This window comes from Dermacentor silvarum, chromosome 2 (genome assembly GCF_013339745.2).
Source record: "Dermacentor silvarum isolate Dsil-2018 chromosome 2, BIME_Dsil_1.4, whole genome shotgun sequence".
Classification (NCBI taxonomy): Eukaryota; Metazoa; Arthropoda; class Arachnida; order Ixodida; family Ixodidae; genus Dermacentor; species Dermacentor silvarum.
This window is the reverse complement of record NC_051155.1, coordinates 79074250-79085367: the sequence shown is the minus strand read 5'-3', so window position 1 is coordinate 79085367 and position 11118 is coordinate 79074250.

Below are 11118 nucleotides of genomic sequence, written 5' to 3'. Positions count from 1 at the left end.
GTACATTCTCTAAATAATCAATATGCTCTGTAAAACATAATGCATGAAACACCTCTATTTTAATGATTGGACCGTATAGTACAGATTTAGCATACGGAGCCTTTTTATTTCTGAGTACGGAAACACCTGTATGTTAACGGTTGGACCGTATAGTAGAGATTCAGCATACAGAGTCTTTTGTTTTCTGGATACAGAAACACCTGTATTTTAACGGTTGGACCGTATAGTACAAATTCAGCCTACGGAGCCTTTCGTTTCCTGGATACGAAAATACCTGTATTTTAACGGTTGGACCGTATACTACAGATTCAATATACAGCGCCTTCCGTTTTCTGAATACGGAAAGCACCTGTACATTAACGGTCGAACCATACGATTCAGCATACAGAGTCTTCCGTTTTCTGAATACATAAGCACTCGTATTTTGTAATACGCTCTCTATTTTTACGGTTGTCCGTTCTACGGAAATGACCGTTCTTTACTTACGGAAAGTGTTCGGTCACAAATTACCAGCAGATTTGCCGTAAAACCAAAGCAATTTTTTTACAGTGTACAGTTCTCTTGAATGTGGCAGCTGCAAACTTATAATCACTCCAGTTACTCGGAGACGGATTGTAAAGTAGTTTTTTCCAAGCGGCTTTTCATCTTCTATAATCTCGCGTGCACTCCGAATTCCACCAAGGAGAGTGAGTACGTTTATCTTTGTTAATATTTAACTGAGATCTTTTATATGAACTTTTTAATACCGCGCAAAGACTCATGGCTTTGATGTCATCCGGCACCGTTATCTGGGAGTTGAGGGTCGCTTTTGATACACTCTGAAATTTCTGGTAATTGACAAAATTTCGCGCCGGAGACTATAAAGAAGTAAGAGGGCACAGAATATCAAATCTAATGGGTAGATGGTCACTGTTTGAAGCAGAGTCGACTGTAGACCAGGAAGTGACGCACATCCCCATGCTGGCAAATGTTAGATCTAATGCTGATTTATAACGGCCTTGAATAAACGTAACTGTTTTCGTGTTTAAGCAACAAAAATGTTGAATAATTGCCCATTCCGATAATCTTTTTCCACATGAGTCTGTTCGGAAACCCCAAGCCACATGGTGTGAATTAAAGTATCCCCCTATCACAATTTCTTTCCTACAAGATTTGACAACGGTATTAAGGTATCGAATATCTTGAACACGTGCGGGAAAATATGTATTAACTAAAGTAAATGGAGAACAACCAGGAATAGTTACATCTATTGCTAGTATCTCGCACTCCGTAGACATATACTGAAATGATATTGTTGCTTTGTGGCATATTTTGTTTGTTATCAGGAAAGCGAGTCCTCCGCCTCTCGACGGACGGTCCAATCGAAATAAACGGTAGTTTCTTATGTGGAAATCTTGGCCATTTGATAGCCAAGTCTCCTGCAAAAGAATAATGTCGGGAGAAAATTAAGAACAAAAATATACTAAATCTGTGGCTGCAGAAATAATGGAACGGCAGTTCCACTGTAATACCATTAAAACACCTATGATGAATTAATGCCTACTGTAGAAATCACTTGCTCAAAGATACTGTCTTTTAAAAAATCTTTCTTCGAAAGACTGTCTTTACCGTGTTTTGCGGGGTTTGATTTATGGATAGAACTAGAAGAATTGGGGTTAGCATCGGATTTTGAAATGTTATCTTTAACAATTTTTTTGGTTTTGGAGTGCGGGACAGAGGTGGATGAATTATCATTAGGTGATCTTGTGCGTTTAAGCGTCGGAAGATCCATTTCTACGTCCTGGTTGTTTTCCGACACTGATCCAGAGAAGCATCCATTGTCGGTCTGCTGAGTTGAAGTTGATGGTCTTGTATTTTTAGTACTTTCAGCAATGACTGGCGAGGGATCTATTAGTTGCCCAGCGTTCGATGTAATGGGATTTGTAGGAATCTTTGAGCTAGTATTAGGGCTCGTTACAGAACTGAAAAGCTGAATCATTTGTGATGTCATCACATGAGCTAGAGTCTCCGATAGGTTTGATGTTAGTCGTTCCATAGCTTTTGACAGCGCTTTTTCGACAGCCATCGCAATAGCATCGGAAAGGGTAGAGTCTGCAACCATTTGTTGACGGGCTGTCACTCCTGCATATCCCTTAGATCTTCCCTGGACCTCAGCAACAGCATCCCGGCGTGAGCAACGTTTCCTTTCAATTACTTCCAGGATTTGAAGTTCCTGTGTTCTCGTAGGACAATTCGAGTAGTTAGCGTGGCGACCACCACTACAGAGACAGCATTTCTCTTCTTCTGATGAGCCATCAGTAAAATTGTGGTTGTCACCGCAATTACGGCAACGTGGCGCAGATCTGCAGCCCCTCACGTTGTGACCGAATCGCCAACAGTTGGCGCATTGTAGAATGCGTTGAGCCAGAGCTTCAACCTTATATATATAAGGGGCCAGACCTTGATTTCTGTCGGTCGCAATGTACCAGCACCTGTGATTATCACTGACTCAGTTGGAGTCTTCTTATTATCAATCACTCGGCTACACCGGTAAACGGAGATGACACCAGCCACCGAAAACATCTCTAAAATCTCTTCCGGGGTTAAACTGACGTCTACACCTCGTACAATGCCTCTAGAGCATGCAAGATGCGGTGGGACGAAACATCTCACCGGATGTGAAGCGAATGTTGAGCAATTGAGCAGCTCCTTGGCACAGTTGTGGTCTGGTGAGCAACATAAAATACCTCCCTTGCCGAGCTGGCGGACCTCAGTAATCTGTCGGTAGTGAGTTGACGCGTTCTGCAACTCCACCTGAATCGTCTTCGGGTTTTTCATGTTAATTATAGCCCCGTCGGTAGGCACCATGGCCACGGGAACGTTGCCGGTTCCACGGCGGAGAAAAAACTCAAGCGGTAGCTCCTGGGTAGCCACCGAGGCTGACCACGGGGAAGCCCCGAGGCCAGGTGATGAGACAGACATGAAGCAAGGCTGAATAACTCAAAAACACATAAGAATTCTTCAAACGGAAATAAAAAGAGTAACGTAATATCAAGGTGAACAAAGAAAATACCACCCGATACTTGACCCAAGCCCCCAAAGCAGAAGATGCTATTATAGGGATCAAACGCAGGAACGTAGGAATCGAACGTAGGCGGACGCTGCGCGCAGGAACCAGAGCGCAAGCTTTTCGGGCAGCCGCGAGGATACCGGTCCACGTGAATTCCACCCATCGGCGTAATCGCGCGAACACGCTCGTCATCGTCTACTTCCACAGTTGGCGTCGATGCCGCTCACCATGCCAGCGTTGCCATACTGCCCCTCGCGCTCGTGCCACTTCTTGCGCCTTCGCCGTCGACGTCTTCCAGAGCTGGCTCCAATGCCGCGCACCATGCCAGCGCTCCCATACTGCCCCTACCTCTTCGAAGGCGCTGACAGCACTGGCCCACTGTGAGTCGGTGCGATGATTTCGGTATAGAGCTGAGCTCAAATTTGGCATTAGAGAGTGTCGTAATCGGGGGACATTTTTCAGAGCGCATCTCTTAATGGCTCGTTCCTGCGGCGAACGTAGGCGGTGGCGTAACCGAGTGAAGGAGCACAACAGCGAACGATGAAAGAAACATGCGAGCCCCGAACCGCCGATACCAATGAGAGCAGCCCCTTCAGTGACGTGCGCGCGGGAAGCTGCTTTAATGAGGACCCGCCCGACTGCTCGATGCGTAATTGCATCTGGTCTCAGTCGGACCGCTAGTTTCGTACTATTGTCTCCACGCGTCAGCTCTCGCTCGCGCTTGTCTAGTCTCCTTGGTTTGGTCTCGTTCGCGCTTGATTCGATTGTCATGGTTTGTGATTCTTTTGTAATCTGATTGTATGCGCGACAAGAATTGTGCAGTACTTTCTAGACCAGCGATTACACTGGAACCAGCGATTACATTGGAACCGTCGACGAGTCACGTAGAAAAAGCGTCGGCGGTTCAGTGGTAGAATACTCGCCGGCCACGCGGGTGGCCCGGGTTCGATTCCCGGCCGCCGAAATTCTACAAGAATCACGTGTGAAAGCCGACACGCTTGACCCGCAGATCAGATATACAACGATTGCCGACTCTACCACATGTCTCTCTCAAATTCTTTGCCCTGTATATCGCGAAATTAAAACACGCATACAGCTGTGCTCAAATTTCGCATTTGGGAGTGTTGTAATCGTCGGTGAATTTTGTCCTTTACCAGAACACCAGTCCGCAAACAGCAATTTGAGGGTGGAGTATGGTAAAAGCTCCACGTCCAGAAGGCTGTTCATTGTTAAGATAATGCAGGTATTCGTGTTGGGGCGAAGAAACTGCACGCGCAATTGAGAGATGATCAGAAAAAGAGGAAGCAGCAGCTCCTAATCCCATTTATATTTTAAGTTGTGCAGTTTAGGAAAATTAAATTGTATGTTCTGATTACTAAATTGCACAGTAACTGCAGTTTCAGAAACCGTATCGACAAGTTCAGTGGCCCAATTCTTGGCCAATCCCCCGGAGTGGGTACGAGCAATGTGTTGAGGATATCATCATCATCAATCCCCCAATGTTGGTACGAGCCATAGTATGAGGCCATCATCATTAGCATCACCGCGTACCAGCACATTACCACGCGAACGTGCTCGAACGCGAGGGGCTCGAGAAGGCCAGTAGCTAAAGTCGCGCTCCCACGCGCAATCGTTCGGACGGCGCACCGAGAAGACAGCGGAGGCAACGTGGCTGCGCCGGGTCAGCCGTGGCAGGGCTCGACCCTATTCCCAGCGGGCAGCATCAACGGTGCGGTGCCGGCTTCCGTGGTTCACGGTGGCAAGCTGCGGCCGAGCGATGCCAGGACATGGCTAAAGGCGGGCCCTTTCCTGCCCTGCTGCCGGTTGTCTCGCAGTTTCTCCCTATGCCAGGCTGGGCAGGTCCTGCAGCACTGATCTGCGACAGGAAGAGGCGCTTGTTCATCGGAGTTGCATCGGTGACAGGTACAGTGAGTTAAATTTATATATGAAGAAAGGGAGATATACTGTCAAGTATATACCGTTAGACTTGTGGCATATGCTGGACGTCGGGCACATCGGCTCTGCGGAAGGCCGCAATATAGAGGACGATTGATGTAAGGGGAAAAAAATGTCATCTACCCAAATTACAGCAACAAAAAATATAAGAGGCTCTCACGGGTTTCTTGGGAATATTGACAGGTGAAGAAAAGTTATTGGTTGTCCTAATTTGTGTTTTTATGAATAAGGTTTTCCTCCCCCTAGAGCCGTTATGAGTCGTTAAGCAGACTATTAGTTAATAAACACACAATATCTCCGAATGGTGGCAGAACTCGCTTATACGGCTTCACTGTCTTTGATGTATCATTTGTAAATTTGGCATGCATCCATGACTCATTAATTGTTGACATGTCGTGTTTTACCATCTCAACCTTGAATGTCACCTATAAGTTTGGGGCTGGTTCTGGTGGAAAAGAGCAACAAGCAGCACTTTTTAAACCACGAATAGCTTTGGTTTCCCGCGGCGCAAATCTTTAGTAACGCAGTTGCAACGTGGCTACTAAAACGCTATAAATAAAGATATGTAGCAGCTAGTTTTTGGTAATTATATTGCGAGCTCATTTGACACCTCAGTCATCTAACGTCTCTCAATCTGAAGGAATAAAGCGTGAAGAAAGCACATCCCCATTAGGTACTCCAGAAAAATATGCATATTTCATGCAATCTTGAATCGACGAAATTTTCAGCCAGCAGAGCGAGCGAAATGGCGCATTACGACGAGAGACGCGTTGCAAATTCATTGACGAAGGCGTCCTTCAGCCGCCATGCAGGAAAGTGCAGAGCAGAGCAAGTGGAATGTTTATTCACCATTAAAACGGTGTTGAATCGCGCTCGCGATGGGCACGCGCAGAGGAGATGCTCCAGAGTCTCGATGTCCCCACACCTCATGCAGGCAGGTCAAGTGGCGCGGCCCTTGGCGTGCATCCGTGCAGCCGTCCAGCCACTCCATATGCGCAGGAGCGTGGAACGGTCTATCCATGAGGCGCCGTTCTCTGGGAGCGGTATGGGAGCCTTCCACTAGCCACTCTGGATTCCATGTGGACAGAGGTGAACAGGCACCGTAGTCGTTGTGTCGTGTAGTCAGAGGGTGTTATCGCTCTCGTAACTCACATTTTCTCATGGTTAGCAGCTTTGTCGAAGGTGCCCCCTCCTCGTTGGCGGCTATCCAGATGTTGCACCTTTCAGTAGGCTATGAACTGGCAAACAAACCAACGAGACGCACCCCACGCTCCTCTAAATCGGCTTTATTGCGGAACGTGAGCAGAGTTCTACCGCGGAGCCTGGTTGGACGTTGTCCTGGCGGTCTGAGCATTGTGGGAAGGTGCATTAGCCTTCCCGCTAACGTTCCCGCTGAACGGCTGTGTGCAAATTATTAGGATGAAGCGGTCTGAGCGGAGGGGACGGCTTTAGGTAAAACATAAACTAAAGTCTGCTTAAGCTGTCTACTGTCACGTCAGTACACGGTGGACACATCATTAGTTGCCTAGCAGCAATGCCCTGTTTGTTAATGTAGTTTTGGCTGCGTACCAGAGATGGCCATATTTATATTAATAATAATAATAATAATAATAATAATAATAATAATAATAAACACCTAGGTCATGCTTCACTAGCTCTTTCCTCTCAGAACGAAAATACATTTTGTTTGCCTTTCAGCATGAGCATCGAGAGCGAAACATAACTTAAACATCAAAGATACAAAAGAAAAATTGCAGAGCAATCACAAATGACAGCATTCCAGTAGTTAATCTTGCTGTTGTGTATGCAGTTTGAAATGAGACAGAATAAGATACACGAAGCGTAAAAACAATGCATGAATTAAACACATAGCAAAGCCGTCCGTAATGCAAACGCCATTACAGGTAGAATAACTATGGAGAAATATAGTAAGAACAAGAAATAATGAAAACATTGGTTTGAGGATTTTAAGTAATATTCGAGGTGAAATATCCTATCTTTTGTTGTTATTTGAACAGGGTTTAGTTTATTACAGAGACAAAAAAGTAATAGTTTACTTAAACTACGCTTTATCAATTGTTCACCATATGTTCTGGAAGGGTATATGTGCCACGTCTCAGAGTTTCTTGTGTGTATTATTTAGTTTTTACAGAGAAGGACTGTTTCTTTAAGATACAAATTGTTTTTCTTCCATTCAATACTGCGACGTAAGGCGATAGGTGTAAATGTAAAACACCGGTATGCTGAAGGGTGGTCAAATGCCGCATTGTATATATTTCGTAACATTTTTCTGTAGTTTATTAATTTTATTTAAATGATGTATTCCCCGACATTAAGTGACGGTAATTTATATGCGGAAAACGGATTGACAACGGTATAGTGACGTGATCCGAATTTTCCCGAACAAATGACTAGGCTTTCAGATAACGATAAATTTATTGCACGTTTGTTGCCTAAATGTTTACCTAGCTCTTCATTATTGAGGTGTGTCATACCTTATTCAAACAATGAATCGGAGCCTCCCACCATGCGCTAGAGTGTGTCAGACATACTATGAGTGACTTGAAATTTTCGGCTAAAGTGCCACAACACAGCCGGGCATCCTTGCTCTGCAGCCGACACTGATCAATGGTGAAGGGCTAAACAAAAATGAAGCAGGTGTTATGGACCACGTAGAGTTTTCTGCTAAAATCACTAGAGGCACATCTGGCACTAGTATTCCTCAATTACCATGAAACCATGGGTGTAGTACACGGATTTATAATAAGAGGATGGCTATCTCGAATTTGTTGTGGACTACTTATTAGGCTTTATCTTTACAATTCACTAACCATATGTTTTCTGAATGAACCTAACCAACAACCACTTCTGGAGATGCAAGATCAGCGTAAGCAGTGCGATTTGCCGCATTTTAAACGCAATACTTTCTTCAAAACAACAAATTTTACAAATTAACAAAATCGTTTGAAGCAAGAACGAAGTTCGGGCAAGTCTGCGTGCTGTCGTCATTACCATGCTGGCTACACGACCTCACTTTCACCGTCCTTAGTCACTAGCGTCAGATATAGCTCAATTTGTGCAGAAAGCTCTATCCTACCTCCTCACCGGCAGCGGCTCGCATTAGCAACAGCATCAAAACATACAAGCTAGCAGTCTTTCCTTAAGATTGGCGCCTGCTCGCTGTCGCAATACAGACAAAGAAGCTCTGCAAAGAAGGGCTACATCAAATAATCACCTTACTTCGTCCAAGACGCAATTCCTCACCCTCACCTCAAGGCGTGTCCACACCCTCACCCTCGCACTTACTTACCGACAACATTCCTCACCTCACTGGCGTCTCAGTACGTCAGTGAAGGCGCACCCTCATCGGATGCTGACGTCTGCTTGCGACTGCGTGGTTCCAAATTTTCCAAGCCCACGTCTTACCGACTGATTATGAATGACACATCCAAGTCTGAATGAAACTGGCGAACTGCTTTTATTTTGTTTTCTCTGTGTGATGCTCACGGCAACCCATCCGTAATAAACGAATTACCAAGAGCTCGTAAAACACTTCACACAAACACACTTCTTACTGACTTACCGCGTTATTTATGAGAAACATTGATGACGCATTTATCTGCGGGAAATGCACACCACTCTAGTGGAGATTTGGCTAAAAATGGCATTGACAGGATCCCTGGACTTGACGGGGCGATGACGTCCAAAGAGGATTTACACTTCCTTTATGAAATCCCTCAAATCAATCAGTATTGGTGCTATTTTGTCCCCTTTCAGTAGTCAGCAGTGCTTGCTTAAAGAACGGTAATGCACAACTAGCTCGGAAAAGCACCGTCCTTTACATGGAATCTACTGCATGCTGCGAAGAGCTATGGTCTTTCTCACTTTGTTTAAGTAATTCTACGCGAATGTTTTGAAATGCCACTCCCTGTGCAGCAAAATAGTTCTAGGAGGATGCACGACACTTCCTTTGTTTCGCAGTTTGCGATTGCCACGATACTGGAGCCGGGAACCCCATCACCTCTGGGATCACCGGCGAGACATGGGGAGATGTCCTCTGCCTGGAGGAGCTGACTCAGCCACTGTTCACCGGCTATTCCATGTTCATTTTGGTGCAAGCGCCGAGTGTCGACTCTGACCGCGATCGCCGCACAGAGAAGCCACTGAGTCTCGCCAAGGTCCCAGGACGACGCCAACCGGTTCACGGCCACGAAAGCCACAACGCAGATCGCACAGGCTTAAGTGGCTACGGGACTCGCGGGGATGACTTAGGGCGAATCGGGGAGTTACCGCCAAGAGGGGCCACCAGCGGCGGATAATTAACGCGGCTTCGGCTATGCCGCGCCGACTTTTCCACCATCCACCAGGAGTGTCCCCGGCACGCTGTCATCAGTGGCCGCCGTGCCGCGATCTCGCGTGCCTACAACGACGAACTGTTGGCCTTGCTCCCGTTGCCGTTGTGGCAGCATACTTATGCGTGATTTTTACGTTTATTTTCTATAGCGACTATCGTTCGCGCATGTTTCTGATTTTAGTGGATTTAAGCGTACGTATTCATTTCGTCCGCTATATTTTTATCGATTTATGCGTTATATTCTTTATTATTTACGGTTTATATTTCTGCGGTATGATTTCATTAATTAGAAAGAGTTCCGGAAGGCTCGCCATAGAGTTCCGGAAGGCTTGCCTAAGACTTCTGTGAAATATCCGAATTTTTTTTTTCAGTCAGCGACCTTCCAAACAACCATCAATAAAAGCCACACGTTGTATCAAAAGAACCTCGCTTTAAATTTATCATGTTCAAGCGCGCACCACAGCCATTTCTCACGAGGAGGCTATTGCGTAGCTTGCTCCCCCTTGCGACGATGTTTCGCGCCTACTTTAAATTGTAGGGCAATTGCCTATCTAATTTATTTCATCCTCTGTATATTGCTCAATTGAAGCGTTAATGTTACGGTTATATTTATCAAGTTATTATCTGCTTTACAATAGTTTTCGAAGTGTGGGGACAACTTTTGTTTTTAGTTAATGATCTTCCCAACAAATACCACCAAAAGCGAGACCATGTCTTACAAAAAGCCTTGGCGTATATTTATTGTATGCTAATGAAACGCGCTGACCTCGTCTCTGTTGAATTCACGCGGTATTTCGAGAACCGAAGATTTGTGACAATATTGTGGAGAAGAACTGTGGCGGTTCTTTGTGAAAGTGTTTTTGGCCAAACAAGAACTCTGAATGCACTTATGCACACCTCATTTTACAGCCGGTAAAAAACTATGCGAGTTGAAAGTGTGAAAAGTTCTTGCATTAAGGGCGAGGCCATCGGAAAAGAATGCTCCAGTGGTTTGCTTCATCATCCTTACATTTTCATATGGAAGCAGGTGCAGCCACTCTCTAGTAGGATGTCAGACTGGAAAAATAAAGTGCACAATTCAACAGCACGGGCTGAAAATTTTCGAAAATAGGCTTTAGTGAATATGGTAAATAAATGTCCTGCTAGAGAATTCAATGCTTTCGGATGTCTTTATCCTATGCAACAGGAGATCTCTTGTCCATATTTGTTTATGCAGCACAGGTAAGAGCATTAGTTCACGGAAACTGTTATGGCCTCCACCGCCCTTAAGCTGTGCGGAAATCTCGAGGTTATAGCGGTGGAAGCAAACAAACCTCAATGCAGCGATTCTAAAGGACGAAATCGATATGGGGTGCCTGTTTAGGGCGGAATATTATTACGCCCCCGCCCCTTCCCCCTCCATAGTTGGTAAGAGCCGCATGCTCGATAGGAAACAAGAAGAAGGAGAATGTGTGGTGCATTCTCAAGCAAGTAAATAACCCCTTCAGACGCGGTGTAAACATTTCTGGACGCGAACTATTTTTGTCTTTTCTGTACAGTTGTGGCCAAGAACACACCACAAAAATTAAGGTTCGGGTAAATTGAGGGTTCTGCTTACCTGAAGTACCTTCATTTTACTTCTGAGGGAAATATATCTCTACCGAAGATCCCTTTGCAGAAGGCAGTAAAGTGTTTGACAGGTGTGACGTAGAACGTTTCTGCTATCAATTGCGAAAGAATTTTATTTATTTTTACTAGTGCTTGCAACCAATAATTAACT